Source organism: Lepisosteus platostomus, chromosome 15 (genome assembly GCF_059453375.1).
Source record: "Lepisosteus platostomus isolate fLepPlt1 chromosome 15, fLepPlt1.hap1, whole genome shotgun sequence".
NCBI classification, from domain to species: Eukaryota; Metazoa; Chordata; class Actinopteri; order Semionotiformes; family Lepisosteidae; genus Lepisosteus; species Lepisosteus platostomus.
In genome coordinates this window covers 7,294,457-7,311,521 of record NC_142625.1, presented here as the reverse complement: position 1 = coordinate 7,311,521, position 17,065 = coordinate 7,294,457, and the positions used below count along the sequence as shown (strand labels likewise).

The 17,065-nt window shown below is 49.9% G+C and overlaps 4 non-coding genes and 1 pseudogene across 4 annotated transcripts; all 5 read left to right on the top strand.

The window, feature by feature from the left end:
- Positions 1-1,378: 1,378 nt before the first annotated feature.
- LOC148647842 (U2 spliceosomal RNA) lies at positions 1,379-1,573 on the top strand. The gene has a single exon (XR_015927099.1). It is a non-coding gene; the product is annotated as a U2 spliceosomal RNA (small nuclear RNA).
- A 6,270-nt stretch (positions 1,574-7,843) lies between these two features.
- On the top strand, positions 7,844-8,033 carry LOC148647841 (U2 spliceosomal RNA). The gene has a single exon (XR_015926854.1). It is a non-coding gene; the product is annotated as a U2 spliceosomal RNA (small nuclear RNA).
- An 847-nt stretch (positions 8,034-8,880) lies between these two features.
- Positions 8,881-9,071, top strand: LOC148647840 (U2 spliceosomal RNA). Its single transcript, XR_015927426.1, has one exon. It is a non-coding gene; the product is annotated as a U2 spliceosomal RNA (small nuclear RNA).
- An 847-nt stretch (positions 9,072-9,918) lies between these two features.
- LOC148647839 (U2 spliceosomal RNA) lies at positions 9,919-10,109 on the top strand. The gene has a single exon (XR_015927425.1). It is a non-coding gene; the product is annotated as a U2 spliceosomal RNA (small nuclear RNA).
- Positions 10,110-16,569: 6,460 nt separating this feature from the next.
- On the top strand, positions 16,570-16,772 carry LOC148647838 (U2 spliceosomal RNA; annotated as a pseudogene).
- Positions 16,773-17,065: the final 293 nt, after the last annotated feature.

Sequence of the window (17,065 nt, the reverse complement as noted above, 5' to 3'; positions counted from 1 at the left end):
GGGCTACAGGCAAAAATTGCGGCCTATGCAGATGACGTAACGCTGCTTCTTACCTCAGACAGGAGTCTTCTCCAAGTTCTGCAGATTGTGGATAAGATGACGGCAGCCACAGGAGCACTGCTCAATAAAAGTAAGTGCGCGGTTAAATATTTTGGTAAATGGAAAGACAGACAAGATGTGGTCGGAGGCCTCACGCTGGAATCAGGTCCCATTAAGATCTTGGGCATCAGTTTCCTGTCCAGTGGCTCTGCCATAGCTAACTGGGAAAACAAGCTTTCTAAAGTAAAGCAAAAACTGGGGTTGTGGCAGAGCAGACCCTTGACGTACGTAGGGAAAGTGCTGGTGGTGAAAGTGGATGTCCTGCCGTTGCTCCTTCACCTGGCCTGGGTGTTCCCGCTGCCTCCCAGGTTTCGTAAAGACCTGGTGAGGGCTATCTTCCGTTTCATCTGGGGCGGAGGGTACGAATACATCAAGCGGGTGGACATGTGCAGGCCGGTGGAAGAGGGAGGCAGAGCGGTGCCTGACTTGCCGGTAAAATTGGACGCCTTGTTTGTCGCCGGTTTGTGCAAGATTTTACATGAAAGTCCGGACCACCTGTGTGTTTATTTCACTCGTTTGTGGTTTTCGTCTGCTGTGAAGCACTTGGTGGTCTGGACTAACACGACACCGAAAGCTGAGAAATTACCATGGCACTACAAACATGCAGTGCAGTGGTTGAAGAAGTACCCAGGTGCTAAAGAAGGGGTTGTGTCTGTAAATCACAAAGCACTGTACCAACTCGCAACAACTAGAGAGGATTCAGCAGTGGTGGGTATTACAGAGGAAGTGTGGAGGCAGAACCAGCCAGTAGGATTAGAAAATAAACTGAAAGATCTGAATTGGTTCATCCTGTGGAAGAGGCTCCCGGTCAGGGAGACGCTACACCGCCACAGCCTCTCTAGACAGGACAAATGTCCACGTTCTGATTGTAGTGAGACAGAAACAATTCAACATGTGTTGTGGGATTGTGATTTTGCACGACGGGTCTGGGATCTGTGTGGGGGGGTTCTGAGAAAGGTTAAACCGGATTTTAATGTAACAAGTCATGTGATACTGCGGGGGATTTCGAAACCGCGCCGATGGGGACAAAGTTTTTTGTTATGTCTGTTAATCAGTCTGGTCAAATATCATCTTTGGGCTTCACGCAAGGACCTTACAGAGCACGGAGTGAGTGGAGCGCCATCTGCTGTGGTATACAAAGCAAAGCACGATATAATCTGTCGGGTGAAATGGGATATTTTGCGGTGGGGATTCGCTGCGGCGAAAGAGAGGTGGAAGGGGTTATTTTCATTAGTATGACATGGTTTCGGGGTTGTTGCTGATTGTTGTTTGTGGTTTTGTATCTTTATAATAAAAAAAAAAAAAAAAAAAAAAAAAAAAATCTGTTCTTATCAGTTTAATATCTGATACGTCCCCCATCGGGGGACCACATATTAAACGGATTTTTGGAACAGGGAGCTGGATCAGGAGCTTGCTCCGTCCTCTCCACGCATCGGCCCGGTATTGCAGCGCCTCCGGGAGCGGTGCACCACCTTCTCTCAGCGGTGAAAAGACAGACGTAGGTAGCTAGGTAGCTAGCTAGCTAGCGAGCGAGCGAGCAAGCAAGCGAAGTGGACTGGAGCTCCTTCTTCTCGGGTCTCGTCCCTCGTCCCCCATCTGTGTGTCTCTGTGTTCTGTCTCTCTCTCGCCCTCTCGGTTCCCGTGCTCCCTCTGTGCGCTTTCCCGCGTCTCGACTCTCTGGGCAAGCAGGCCGGCCCCCTTTTCGGCTCCCGTGCGTTTTCCCTCCAAAAAACTTAGGTTTTTCAGCCTTTTCCCAGGGAGGCAGGCGTGGCTTGCTTGCTTGCTTGCTTGCTTGCTTGCTTGCTTGCGTGCGTGTCCGTCCCCGTCCCTGCAGGCGGGCCCCTTTCGACAGCTGGGCGTTTTCCCTCCAAAAAACTTAGTATATCCACCTTTTCTTTCTTTTTTTTCGGCAGGCAGGCAGGCAGGCGTGTGTGCGCGCGCGTCCCCGTCCCTCCCTCCCTCCCGAGAGAGAGCTGCCCCTTGCCTCTGCCCGCAGGTGCTGGCGCTCGGCTTTGGCTTGCAGCCGGTTGGGCGCAGCTGCTGCCGGTGGGAGGGGCCTAAGCTAAGGAGGCCGGGCGGCTGGCGCCCCCTGCGGCTGCGGTCGTTGTCGGGCCGTTGACAGAAGATCAAAGAGCAGGGCCCCCGCCCGGGACTGGCAGGAAGGCAGGCGGGCAGGCAAGAGAGAGGGGGAGCAGAGTCCCGCGGCAGGCCTCTGGCTGCAGGGAGGCCGGCAGCTGCGCGGGTCCCGGGCTCCAGAGGAGTCGGCCTGCGCCACTGTGCGCCAGCGGAACGCCCGCGCGTCGGTCCGCGCCTTTGTGGGCATCGCTTCTCGGCCTTTTGGCCAAGATCTGAGGATACGTGGCTTGACCGCGGTCTGACGGCTTGCCAGAAGTACGGGAAGGGCGGCGGCGGCGGCGGAGCGGTGGACGGTTGCTGGGGAGAGGACTTGGAGGGAAGGAGACGCTACCGGTGGAGGAGTCCAGTCTTTGGAGGAACATCAGCGGGGAACACCATCGAGCCACCACTGGAATCGCTCTGGGTTGAGCCCAGGGGGTGAAGGTGGGGCTCCCAGATGACATCTACAACCGGTAGGATGGCGTCGGGGATGGCGACCGGACCTTCATTGTCCCGTGAGGGACAAATGAAGGACACGGTGCGCTTTGTCTTGAAAGAGGAAGGAGATAGAGAAGGTTGGATGGTCAGGAGTGTCTTCGAGAAGGCCATTTTGGGCAAGATCTTGGGCGTGAAGAAGGAGAACGTGTTATGCCTGCAGGATTTTTACTGGAAAGGCACATACGATATTACTCTGCATTCTAGTAATCTTTGCGACGAGTTTTGGGCCAAGACTCAAAGTTTAAAAGATCAGGCACCTCTTGATAAGTTTCATATTGAGCCACTATTTGCAAGAGAATTACGCACTCTGACTGTGCATTTGTTCAACCCTCGTGTGCTTGAGGAGGACATTATGACTTTTTTGAGGCGGTTTGTTGACGTACAGGGGGCAGGCAGGAAGATAATCGACGCCGAAGGATACTGGACAGGGAAAAGATCATATGCAGTGCGCCTGAGGTCTAAACCCGGGGCAGAAGGGGGACTGTTACATCCGCCCGCCTTCTTCTCCATTGGGGCAAACCGTGGTTCCATGTATTATCCCGGTCAACCATTAACGTGTCGGAACTGTGGCGGGCACGGACATTTTCAGACTGAATGCAGAGAAGTAGCATGTAGGAGGTGCGGAAAGATGGGCCACCTGGCGAAGGATTGTAATAGCGCCCTAATGTGTAATCTTTGTGGGGCTACAGGGCATGTATTTAAAGACTGTCCAAAAAGAGCCAGAAGTTTTGCTAATATAGTCAAAGAGAAAAACTTACCTGCCAAGGATACAGGTGGTGGTGCGGCGGAGGCCTGGCGACGGTCTGGGGGACCCCAAGAGGGAGAAAGACCTGTGGGAAAGGAGCAGATGATTAGACCAGCCGTAAGAGCAACGAGAGATGATGACCCATCAACATCCCACGGAGCAGGTGAATCACGCATCCCGGAAGAAAACGGCAGAACAGTGGCTGAAGGACAAGCGGAACAGGAGGGCTGGACAATAATGCAGACTCGGAGGAAAAGATTGACTGGGAGGGGTTTGGGGGGAGTACAATTGTGTCAAGAAAATAGGTACAGTGCTCTTGTAGATCTTGATGAGGGGGAGGGGTGTAGTAATGTTACGAGAAGGTTGCCTGGTGGGGGGGCGGACGAAGGTGAGGGTGTGATGAGTGAGGATGGAGATGGTAGTGAGAGTGATTGTGGTGTGTCTGGTGTTGTGGCTGGGAAAGCTAACAAAGACAGGACCAAAAACATACAAGACAAAGGAAAGGGTAGAAAGAAAAAGAAGGTGTCCCAGAGGCCAAAGATTCCTGAGCCCACAGGGGACGCTCAGAAACGTGAAAGACCAGTCTCTAGTGAGGACAGTGATTTTATTGAAGGGAAAAGAAGCAAGGAGGAGGAGATGGCCTGGCTTATTGATTTCGACTCATCCCTTCAAACTGTTAATGTTCAAGGTGAGGCAGTTGGCGGTTTAGCTAAGGAAGGGGACAAGGGGGAGGAGAAGGGTTTAGAAGGGGATAAGGTTAATGAGGGGGAGGGAGATGAGGGAGGAGGGGAGGGGGAGGAGCTATCCAGATCTTTCGTAGAAGAGACAAGTTTAGAGACACATTCCCTGGAAGGATTAAGTATTTCTTCTTTCATTAATATGAGTCCAATTAGTTCTGTAGAAGGTCAAACTCCAGAACCAGTTTTTGAGGCAGAAGGTTTTGGTGAGGTAGATACCTTAAACAGCCCAAATGGATAATTTATCTGTATGCACCATAAATGTAAGAGGTCTGAGAGGGCACAGCAAGAGGATTGCTGTCTTCGATTTCCTCAAGGGTTTAAAGGCAGATTTTTACTTCTTACAGGAAGCCCATGTGAAAAGTGATGAGGATAGTAAGAGATTTACCAAAGAATGGGGGGAAGGTTTCTCAAAATGGAGCATAGGAGGAGTACACTCCGCAGGAGTGGGTATTCTTATTAGTAATAGTTTTTTTAAACTAACGAATCATTTTGTGGTAAGGCCCGGAAGAATACTTGTAGTAGATGGCCAGTTAGGGAAGGAAAAACTAAGACTAATTAATGTATATGCCCCAGCGCAAAAAAGGTTGAGAAGAGATTTCTTTCAGGAGTTAGAGCCCTGGTTTATGACAAACAAAAGAATTATTTTAGGGGGAGATCTTAATGAAGATTTGGATGGGTGTAAGACGAAAGGAGCCAAGCAGCTCCTCTCTCTTTTTGAAAATTACGACTTGAAAGATAGCGCAAAGCAGATCGACGGTGGAAGAGGGCGTCCCACGTGGAGTAATAGCCAAGGTAAGGAAAAAAGGCTAGATTACATCTTGCTATCTCCATATTTTAAAGTGAGTGCTTTGAAGATCATACCAGCATGTTTCTCGGACCATGATGTGGTTAAAGTAGAGCTGGATGGTGGAAAGATTAGTTTTGGGCCGGGGTTTTGGAAATTAAACACAGAAATTCTGGTGGAAGAGGAGTATAAAAACTTAATAGAGACAAATTGGAAAAAATGGGAAGCCAGGAAATGCTTGTTTGAATCAGCAATAAGATGGTGGGAGAATACAAAAAAGAGGATAAAGAGCATATCAATCCGATATTGCAGGAAAAGGAGGAATAAGGAAAAGGAGGAGTTTGTTAAATTACAACAAAGATTGAATGATTTGTATGAAAGGAAGAATGGTGGCGTGCATGTGGAGAGAGTGGAAATTTTAAAAGCTAAAAACGATTTGAAGTGCTTGTATAAGGAAAAAGCGAAAAGGTTTTTGTTTAAATCAAAGTGTGATGTCTTAGAGATGGGGGAGGGTAACTCCTCAGCCTTATTTAGAGCAATAAGGAAAGACCAAAAGAAGATGAACTTTGATGGTGTACGGGGGAATGATGGGAGTGTCACTGAGGACCCACTGGAGATGGTAAGGGAGGCTACCAGTTATTACAAAGATCTCTTCAAGAAAGACTTAATAGTGGGGAACACTGAAGGGTTTTTAAATAAGCTTCAATTAAGAATAGGAGAAGGAAGTAGAGAGGGTTTAGAAAAGGAATTAACTTTAGAAGAGGTAGAGCAGGCTTTATTTAGCTTGAATAAAAAAAAAGTGCCAGGAATTGATGGACTCCCAAAAGAATTTTACGAGACCTTTTGGCCTTTAATTAAGTATGCTCTCTTTGATGTTTATAAGGAAATTCTTGAAGGGGGACAATTGGGTGTAACCATGAGGACCGGGGTATTGTCCTTGTTGTACAAGAAAGGGGATAAAACTTGCCTTGGAAACTGGAGGCCGGTCCAGTTGTTAACAATGGACTATAAGGTTTTAGCGAAGGTCCTTTGTATGAGACTAAGGAATGTATTAGCTGAGGTTATTAGAGATGACCAGACATGTGGAGTTAAGGGACGAACTTTAATTTGGAATTTGTTCTTGATTAGAGACACTATAAGCTGGGTGGAAAAGAGACACCTACCGCTTATTTTACTAAGTCTGGATCAAGAAAAAGCGTTTGATCGGGTAGATCACAACTTTTTGTGGCAGGTTTTAGAACGGTTTGGGTTTGGAGGGAAGTTTATTGGATGGCTAAGACAATTGTACACAAATGTTGGAACCCGAGTCAATATCAATGGATTTATAGGGGAGTTGATTGCTTTAGAGAAAGGAGTCAGGCAGGGGTGTCCGCTGTCACCTCTGTTATATGTACTGTGTTTAGAACCTCTGTTAGAAGCAATCCGGTCAAATATGGAGATAACAGGGATTACAATTCCTGGTAGCAGGGGTCAACAAGCCAAAGTCGCTGCTTACGCAGACGATTTAGTTTTGCTGTTAGATTCAGACAGAGGGGTACTGAGGGCACTGGAGGTCTGTGATCTTTTTGGGCAAGCATCAGGTTCAAAACTCAACATAAAGAAAAGTAAAATAAAATATTTTGGTATTTGGGAACATAGGACAGAAACTCAAGGAGGGCTAACATTAGAGTCGGGACCTATTAAGGTATTAGGGGTAAGTTTTGACACACAGGGATCGGCGCATTTGAATTGGAGTATAAAACTGAAACTCTTAAAAAGGAAATTAGGTCTGTGGAAAAGTATACATTTGTCTCATATGAGTAAGATTGTAGTTGTTAAGACGGACATTCTTTCGAACCTGATTTTTTTAGCATATGTTTTTCCGTTGCCTCCGACATTCAGAAAAGAGCTGGTTAGAATGGTTTTTAACTTTATTTGGAACAATAAATATGAATATATTAAAAGGGTTGACATGTATAGGCCAGTGGAAGAGGGAGGGAGAGATGTACCTAACATCCCCCTTAAATTGGATGTTTTCTTTGTGACGAGTTTATGCAAAGCATTGCATTTTGAGTTTGCACACAAGAGTCAATATTTTGTAATACTTTGGTTTAATTGGGTCATGCCACATTTGAGAGCTGTGTCAAATTTAACCCCAAAAGCAGAAGATTTACCTTGGCATTATGAACATGCCAGAACATGGCTTAAACAACACCCAGAAGGGAAAGAGATGCCGGAGTGTTTACAGCACAAAGCACTGTATAAGAAAATAAATACAAGATCTGACAGTGCAGTAGTGGGGAAAAAAAGGGAGCACTGGGTGAGGGTTCAACCACAAGGTTTGGAGGGACAGTACAAAGACCTTAACTGGTTGGGGGTCTGGAATCGCCTCCCAGTGAGGGAGGTAATGTACAAAAGAAAGTTAACCAGGACAAAGCATTGTCCATATGTAAACTGTGGGAAGCTCGAAACGATAAGACATGTGTTTTGGGAGTGTATGGTGGCTAGACGAGTGTGGGGGGAGTGTAAATGTATGTTATTAAGCATTTTTTCTAATTTTGTGTTGTCTTATGAGAAAATAATGAATGCCTGGAAGGGAACGGAAAAGAAGATGACAACAGATTGGGTTTTGTGGATGGTTATAAGTGTGATAAAGCATTTTATTTGGAATGCAAGATGTGCCCAGGTTAAAGGGGATGTGAAAAGAAGAGATAGAGAAATCATTTGGGGAGTACGTCATGAACTCAAAAGAAGAATGAAAAGAGACATACTGAGATGGAAATTCCATGCGGCGAAAGACAAATGGAAGGGACTATTTCTGTGTTTTCCTGAGTTAAACACGTCTTGATTGTGGATTTGTGAATGGTATGGCCTGAATTATGAGTCAGTTTTGTATTTTCATAATAAAAAACAAAAAAAATCTGTTCTTATCAGTTTAATATCTGATACGTCCCCCATCGGGGGACCACATATTAAACGGATTTTTGGAACAGGGAGCTGGATCAGGAGCTTGCTCCGTCCTCTCCACGCATCGGCCCGGTATTGCAGCGCCTCCGGGAGCGGTGCACCACCTTCTCTCAGCGGTGAAAAGACAGACGTAGGTAGCTAGGTAGCTAGCTAGCTAGCGAGCGAGCGAGCAAGCAAGCGAAGTGGACTGGAGCTCCTTCTTCTCGGGTCTCGTCCCTCGTCCCCCATCTGTGTGTCTCTGTGTTCTGTCTCTCTCTCGCCCTCTCGGTTCCCGTGCTCCCTCTGTGCGCTTTCCCGCGTCTCGACTCTCTGGGCAAGCAGGCCGGCCCCCTTTTCGGCTCCCGTGCGTTTTCCCTCCAAAAAACTTAGGTTTTTCAGCCTTTTCCCAGGGAGGCAGGCGTGGCTTGCTTGCTTGCTTGCTTGCTTGCTTGCTTGCTTGCGTGCGTGTCCGTCCCCGTCCCTGCAGGCGGGCCCCTTTCGACAGCTGGGCGTTTTCCCTCCAAAAAACTTAGTATATCCACCTTTTCTTTCTTTTTTTTCGGCAGGCAGGCAGGCAGGCGTGTGTGCGCGCGCGTCCCCGTCCCTCCCTCCCTCCCGAGAGAGAGCTGCCCCTTGCCTCTGCCCGCAGGTGCTGGCGCTCGGCTTTGGCTTGCAGCCGGTTGGGCGCAGCTGCTGCCGGTGGGAGGGGCCTAAGCTAAGGAGGCCGGGCGGCTGGCGCCCCCTGCGGCTGCGGTCGTTGTCGGGCCGTTGACAGAAGATCAAAGAGCAGGGCCCCCGCCCGGGACTGGCAGGAAGGCAGGCGGGCAGGCAAGAGAGAGGGGGAGCAGAGTCCCGCGGCAGGCCTCTGGCTGCAGGGAGGCCGGCAGCTGCGCGGGTCCCGGGCTCCAGAGGAGTCGGCCTGCGCCACTGTGCGCCAGCGGAACGCCCGCGCGTCGGTCCGCGCCTTTGTGGGCATCGCTTCTCGGCCTTTTGGCTAAGATCAAGTGTAGTATCTGTTCTTATCAGTTTAATATCTGATACGTCCCCCATCGGGGGACCACATATTAAACGGATTTTTGGAACAGGGAGCTGGATCAGGAGCTTGCTCCGTCCTCTCCACGCATCGGCCCGGTATTGCAGCGCCTCCGGGAGCGGTGCACCACCTTCTCTCAGCGGTGAAAAGACAGACGTAGGTAGCTAGGTAGCTAGCTAGCTAGCGAGCGAGCGAGCAAGCAAGCGAAGTGGACTGGAGCTCCTTCTTCTCGGGTCTCGTCCCTCGTCCCCCATCTGTGTGTCTCTGTGTTCTGTCTCTCTCTCGCCCTCTCGGTTCCCGTGCTCCCTCTGTGCGCTTTCCCGCGTCTCGACTCTCTGGGCAAGCAGGCCGGCCCCCTTTTCGGCTCCCGTGCGTTTTCCCTCCAAAAAACTTAGGTTTTTCAGCCTTTTCCCAGGGAGGCAGGCGTGGCTTGCTTGCTTGCTTGCTTGCTTGCTTGCTTGCTTGCGTGCGTGTCCGTCCCCGTCCCTGCAGGCGGGCCCCTTTCGACAGCTGGGCGTTTTCCCTCCAAAAAACTTAGTATATCCACCTTTTCTTTCTTTTTTTTCGGCAGGCAGGCAGGCAGGCGTGTGTGCGCGCGCGTCCCCGTCCCTCCCTCCCTCCCGAGAGAGAGCTGCCCCTTGCCTCTGCCCGCAGGTGCTGGCGCTCGGCTTTGGCTTGCAGCCGGTTGGGCGCAGCTGCTGCCGGTGGGAGGGGCCTAAGCTAAGGAGGCCGGGCGGCTGGCGCCCCCTGCGGCTGCGGTCGTTGTCGGGCCGTTGACAGAAGATCAAAGAGCAGGGCCCCCGCCCGGGACTGGCAGGAAGGCAGGCGGGCAGGCAAGAGAGAGGGGGAGCAGAGTCCCGCGGCAGGCCTCTGGCTGCAGGGAGGCCGGCAGCTGCGCGGGTCCCGGGCTCCAGAGGAGTCGGCCTGCGCCACTGTGCGCCAGCGGAACGCCCGCGCGTCGGTCCGCGCCTTTGTGGGCATCGCTTCTCGGCCTTTTGGCTAAGATCAAGTGTAGTATCTGTTCTTATCAGTTTAATATCTGATACGTCCCCCATCGGGGGACCACATATTAAACGGATTTTTGGAACAGGGAGCTGGATCAGGAGCTTGCTCCGTCCTCTCCACGCATCGGCCCGGTATTGCAGCGCCTCCGGGAGCGGTGCACCACCTTCTCTCAGCGGTGAAAAGACAGACGTAGGTAGCTAGGTAGCTAGCTAGCTAGCGAGCGAGCGAGCAAGCAAGCGAAGTGGACTGGAGCTCCTTCTTCTCGGGTCTCGTCCCTCGTCCCCCATCTGTGTGTCTCTGTGTTCTGTCTCTCTCTCGCCCTCTCGGTTCCCGTGCTCCCTCTGTGCGCTTTCCCGCGTCTCGACTCTCTGGGCAAGCAGGCCGGCCCCCTTTTCGGCTCCCGTGCGTTTTCCCTCCAAAAAACTTAGGTTTTTCAGCCTTTTCCCAGGGAGGCAGGCGTGGCTTGCTTGCTTGCTTGCTTGCTTGCTTGCTTGCTTGCGTGCGTGTCCGTCCCCGTCCCTGCAGGCGGGCCCCTTTCGACAGCTGGGCGTTTTCCCTCCAAAAAACTTAGTATATCCACCTTTTCTTTCTTTTTTTTCGGCAGGCAGGCAGGCAGGCGTGTGTGCGCGCGCGTCCCCGTCCCTCCCTCCCTCCCGAGAGAGAGCTGCCCCTTGCCTCTGCCCGCAGGTGCTGGCGCTCGGCTTTGGCTTGCAGCCGGTTGGGCGCAGCTGCTGCCGGTGGGAGGGGCCTAAGCTAAGGAGGCCGGGCGGCTGGCGCCCCCTGCGGCTGCGGTCGTTGTCGGGCCGTTGACAGAAGATCAAAGAGCAGGGCCCCCGCCCGGGACTGGCAGGAAGGCAGGCGGGCAGGCAAGAGAGAGGGGGAGCAGAGTCCCGCGGCAGGCCTCTGGCTGCAGGGAGGCCGGCAGCTGCGCGGGTCCCGGGCTCCAGAGGAGTCGGCCTGCGCCACTGTGCGCCAGCGGAACGCCCGCGCGTCGGTCCGCGCCTTTGTGGGCATCGCTTCTCGGCCTTTTGGCTGCGATCCCAGTACGTGGCCTGACCGCGGCTGGAGGAACAGTCAAGAGGAAGGAAGGTGAAGGTTTTTTTTCTGAGCCTGCCTATAGGCTAGGCAGGAGCTCTTTTTTTTCTTGTGGCGGAGATGGATCCGGCCATAATCGGAAGGATGGAGAGAGGACCGAGCGGCAGGGAGGCGAAGATGCGGAATACCATTCGATTTGTCTTGAAGGAGGATTGCGGAAACCAGGAGTTCATCTACCGGGATGTTTTTGAAGAATTGGTCCTTGAAACGGCTTTGGGAGTGCGATGGGAGGACACCTTCTGCCTGCAGAATTACCCCGGGAAGAAGGTATTTGACCTTTCACTAATCTCTGATGTACGATGCAAGGAAGTATGGGCAATTATAAATGCGCATCGGAATGAGGAGCCGTTAAAAGACTTTTATGTGGAGCCATTGTTTGCAAGGGAAGTGCGGTGGCTGACTGTTCATATGTTTAGCCCCTATGTTGCGGAAGGAGACATTTTGAACTTTCTCAAACGCTTTGTGGATGTGCAAGGTGAAGGGGTTAAGCAAATAGATAAGAAAAAATACTGGACCGGGAACTGGAGATACCGAGTGAGGTTTAGGTTCAGCGAACAAGCAGTGGACGGTTTGGCGCATCCGCCGGCGAACTTTGCAATCGGTTCAGACCGGGGGTACCTGTTTTACCCGGGACAGCCCCTCACTTGTAGGCGATGTGGGCAGGAAGGACATGTGGCCCTCAACTGTGAGACTCAAATATGTAGACGGTGTGATGGGATTGGCCATATTTCGTCTATGTGCACGGAGGAAATCAAGTGTAACCTCTGTGGAAAGCGGGGCCATGTTTTTAAGGAGTGCCCCAGGAAGGCTGGCAGCTACTCAGCCGCCATTAGTAAGTCCTTGAGGGTTGAGAAGACCAAGCCTGATGATCGTGAAGGTGAAAGAGGTGGGGCAGAAGATGGAGGCGGGGCAGAAGTGGCGGTTTCGGTTGTGAACACGCCAACAGAACAAGAAGCAGCAGAAGAAGGGGTTTCCGGAGTCAATGATGTGCAGGTGCAGAATGAAGAAATGGAGATAGGTCAATCAAGTGGTGAGATCAGTGCCGGAACGCCTGGGCTGGCTTTTTTAATACAAGCGGCCGAGGAGGTGGCGCACGTGGGCCCACAGGCCAGAAGGAAGAGTTGGGGAGAGCGGATGGAGGAGGAGGAGGAGGAGGAGGAGGAAGAGGGCGCAGCCATGGCTCGAAGAACTGTGAAGAGGAAATCTGCGGAGTCAGAAGAGCTCTCCGCAAAGAAAGCGGGCAGAGAACGGGAGGATTCAACACAAAGTGACAGGCCTGAGTCCGTGACCCGAGGAGACAACTTACCTTTAGCCGAGGGGGAAGAGGAAGGGGAGATTCGAGAAGAAGAGGCAGTGGAGCTCCGCGGTAGTGCTTCCTCAGATTTTGTTGAGACACCATGTGTTCCTGAAACGGCAGACACACACGAAAGCGGTGGTTTAATACTCACCCAAGGTTTGGAGTCCGGAGTAGATCCACAGCAAGGAGAAGAGGAAGGCCTCTGGCTGGATTCGGAGTTGCCTCGGGACTTTGTGAAAATCTGCAAATGGGACGAGAAGAATAATAGGGTCAAGTGGCCTGCTGGGTTTGAGGAGCAGGAGATTCAAAAAAAAGAGATTAATTATGAGTGTGTACTTGTAGGGGGGGATATTCAGCGGTTTCGGGTGTTTGGGAAAACACATGCTGAAATAGGTTCTAAGAAAATCCTCTTTTCAGATATTGTGAAACGATGGAGAAACAATGGGGGTATGGCTAAGGAGGCTTTCGCAGCTGGGGTAGTTAGAACAGAGGGTAGAATAATGAAAGATTTGGATGCGTCTGCTAGTTTTCTCAGGCAATGTGAATGGGCGAATGGAAATGTGCGATTCCCGGTGCGAGCAGGTGGTCTTAAAAGCATTCTTAGAGCTTTTCCAGGTGTTAGTTTAGAAAGTGAAGGAAGATCGAAGAGAGTCATTAGGTTATACGTGCACGGGCCTAAGGAGAGTGAGGTGAGAGATGCATATATTGCAGCAATGAATATCATTAGAAGATGGGAAGAGAGAAACTGTTAATCTTTAAATGAAGGTTGTGACACTTAACACAAGAGGGCTTAGAGATAGAGTTAAGAGAACTGCTGTCTTTCAGTCCCTAAAAGACCTGAATTTTGAGGTGTGCTTTCTACAGGAGGTGCACTTGAAGAATGAGAAGGATGCAGTGCTTTTTTCACGGGAATGGGATAAGGGGGGATCCAAATGGAGTGTGGGTGGGGTTCACTCGTCGGGGGTGGGTATTCTGTTTGGTAACTGTGAAATGATTGTGGAGAATTGTAATATAGTAGTGCCGGGAAGAGCCCTGAGTGTGGATGTGTGTTATGGGAATAATAACTTTAGGTTTGTATGTGTGTATGCGCCCGCAATAAGTTCACTGAGAGCAGATTTTTATAAGGAGCTCTACCCGATATGTGCTACTAATAGGATGCTTGTCATTGGTGGTGATTTTAACGTTGATCTTAGTAAACAGGAAGATGTGGGAGCTAAGCAGTTACGTGTGCTCCTAACCCGTTTCAACCTAGTGGATTGTGTTTTACGAGTCACGGCAGGTGCTGTGGCGCCCACCTGGAGGAATGCAGCAGGAGTCGCGAGGCGTCTCGACTACATGTTTGCTTCAAGAGAGGTGAGGGTGGAGACAACGGCGGCGCGTCCGATGTGGTACTCTGACCACACGTTAGTGGAGGTTAAGCTGAGCCTGCCGCAGAGGATGTATGGTCGAGGTATTTGGAGAATGAATGTTGAGATCTTGAAGGAGGAAAAGTATGTTGAACACATGAGGTTAAAATTAAATGAGTGGTGGTGTGCGAAGAAGGAGCACATCTCTGCTATGGATTGGTGGGAGATAATGAAAAAGAAAATTAGAAGGGAGACTAGAGAATATAGTCTTAACCGAAGGAGAAGGGAGGCTAAGGAAGGGAGATTGTTGCAAGAAGAATTGAATGATCTCTACATGCAACTTAATGAGGGGAAGGTAGTGAATCCGGATGAGGTGGCGGCTTCTAGAGCTAGACTCCAGGCTTATTACAAACAGAGAGCTAAGAGTTTTTTGTTTAAGGCCCGAATAGATCTTTTGTTACAGCAACAGATATGTGCTTCTTTTCTATTCAGGCAAGTGAGACGACAGCAAAGGAAAAGACGAATGGACGGGGTTCGAATAGATCAAGGCAAGATTGTAGAGCACCCTGATGAGATGTTAGAAGCGGTCTACTCCTTTTACAAGAACCTCTTTTCAGCACGAGCCTTAGAAGGAGGTTTGGAATCCACTGCTCTTGGATGCATCTCCTCACGGGTGCCCGAGAGTAGCAGGCGTCTCTTAGAGAAGCCTATTACTATAGATGAACTTAGGGGAGCCTTGGCAGGGATGAAGAATGGGAAGGCGCCTGGATTAGATGGACTTCCTGCAGAATTTTATAAAACCTTTTGGGATTTAATAGGGCCCATAATGTTAGTAACAGCGCACGAGGTTTTCAACAGGAAAATGTTAGGAGACTCGATGCGAGAAGGGGTGCTGACCTTGTTGTTTAAAAAAGGGCAGGCAACTGATCTAGGCAATTGGAGGCCACTCACGATGTTATGTACAGATTACAAGTTAATTGCTAAAGTTTTGGTTAATCGTATGAAGGAAGTGATGGGGACAGTAGTAGGGAGCGATCAGACTTGTGGCGTACGGGGAAGGAGAATTGACTGGTCTCTCCAATTAGTCAGAGACGCAATAGCGTGGTCTGAACACCGGAATATTCCGTTGGTACTAGCTAATTTAGATTTAGAGAAAGCTTTCGACAAAGTGTCGCACAACTTTTTGTGGTGTGTGCTGGAAAAGATGGGTTTTGGGCCAATTTTTATTGGATGGTTGAAGACCTTGTATACGCAGGTGGGTAGTAGAGTAGTGGTTAATGGTTTTGTTGGCAAACTGGTGAAGCAGCTTTCTGGGGTAAGACAAGGTTGCCCACTGTCCCCTTTGTTATTTGTCATTTACATGGAACCATTTGCAAGGATGGTAAACGGGGACCCGGGCATAGAGGGATTAATATTGCCTGGGAGTGGTGGAGAGCAAGTTAAAATGACACTGTACGCAGATGATGTTACCTTGGTGCTGACCGCCGATCACAGTTTGCAGAGGTCCTTGGCCATCTTCGAGGAATTTGCCAGGGTATCAGGGGCCAGACTAAACAGAAATAAAAGTAAAGTTAAGTTTTTTGGATTATGGAGAGACAGAGAGGAAGGCATACATGGCCTGGATTTTTGTAGGGGCCCTTTAAAGGTTTTGGGGATTTCTTTCCAAAAGCAGGGAACGGTGCATTATAACTGGCTTCAGGCTTTGGAGGCAATAAGGGTCCGATTGTTAAGATGGGGTGACAAACGCTTAACATTCGTAGAAAAGGTAACAGTTTTAAAGACGGACATTTTACCAGCCTTGATATACTTGGCGAATATTTACCCAATGCCAGCGAGATATAATAGGTATCTAACTAGAGAAACTTTTAGGTTTCTTTGGAACGGAAGATACGAGTATATCAAGCGACAGGATATGTATAGGTCAATTGATATGGGAGGTAGAGGAGTACCGAATATACCAATCAAGTTAAATTGTATATATGTGTCGGGGTTATGTGTTGCTTTAAGCCAATCTGTAGTGCATAATTACCAGTTTTTTGTAAAGTTTTGGCTTGCCAACAGTTTCCGACATCTCACCTGTTGGAGGAACGATGTCCCGCACGGAGAGGACTTACCGTGGCATTATAGGCATGCGGTGTCCTGGGTCCGGAAACATCGGGTGGCAGAGGATGTGCTGACTCTGAGGAATCACAGGGCACTGTACAGCGCTGTAATGGGGCAAGAAGAGGACAGAATTGTCGGGAACGTGGCTGCTGAGACCTGGAGGAGGGTTCAGCCCAAAGGTTTGCGGCCAGACATGATGGACCTGAATTGGCAGCTGGTTTGGAAGAGACTTCCCGTGCGAGACGTCTTGCACAGGCACAAGTTGTCTAGACAAACTGAGTGTCCTCGGGCAGACTGCCGAGCTAGAGAGACAATGGAACATGTTTTTTGGTTCTGTGTTTTTGCTCAGCAAGTGTGGGGTAAATGCACACCTTTATTGGAATCGATAGAAGCTGGGTTTAAGGTAAATTTGGCCACGGTAATGTTTGGGGTAAGAGGACGTGGAAGAACGAGGGGTGTGGCTTTCATATTATGGTTTGTTATGAGTTGTGTTAAATTGTATTTGTGGGCCGCTAGGAACACTTTGGTCAAAAAAGGGGTGTTATGGAGTGTGGGTGGGGTTTACAACAAAATTGTGGGGGACATTAAATGCATGGTGGCTGTAGATAAAGAAAAGCTAAGTTATCACGCTGTAAAAGAAAAATGGAAGTCTTTAGCAGATATTTAAAAAGATTGGTTGATTGATACCCAGTAGTGATTTGTTTTTGTTAAGATTTTTGTCTGCTTTGTTATTTTTGCTTTTTGGATGTGTTCATCGGAATTGATGGTATAATTGTGATGTAGTATTCCTTTGTTATCTTTGATAATAAAAAAAAAAAAAAAAAAAAAAAAAAATCTGTTCTTATCAGTTTAATATCTGATACGTCCCCCATCGGGGGACCACATATTAAACGGATTTTTGGAACAGGGAGCTGGATCAGGAGCTTGCTCCGTCCTCTCCACGCATCGGCCCGGTATTGCAGCGCCTCCGGGAGCGGTGCACCACCTTCTCTCAGCGGTGAAAAGACAGACGTAGGTAGCTAGGTAGCTAGCTAGCTAGCGAGCGAGCGAGCAAGCAAGCGAAGTGGACTGGAGCTCCTTCTTCTCGGGTCTCGTCCCTCGTCCCCCATCTGTGTGTCTCTGTGTTCTGTCTCTCTCTCGCCCTCTCGGTTCCCGTGCTCCCTCTGTGCGCTTTCCCGCGTCTCGACTCTCTGGGCAAGCAGGCCGGCCCCCTTTTCGGCTCCCGTGCGTTTTCCCTCCAAAAAACTTAGGTTTTTCAGCCTTTTCCCAGGGAGGCAGGC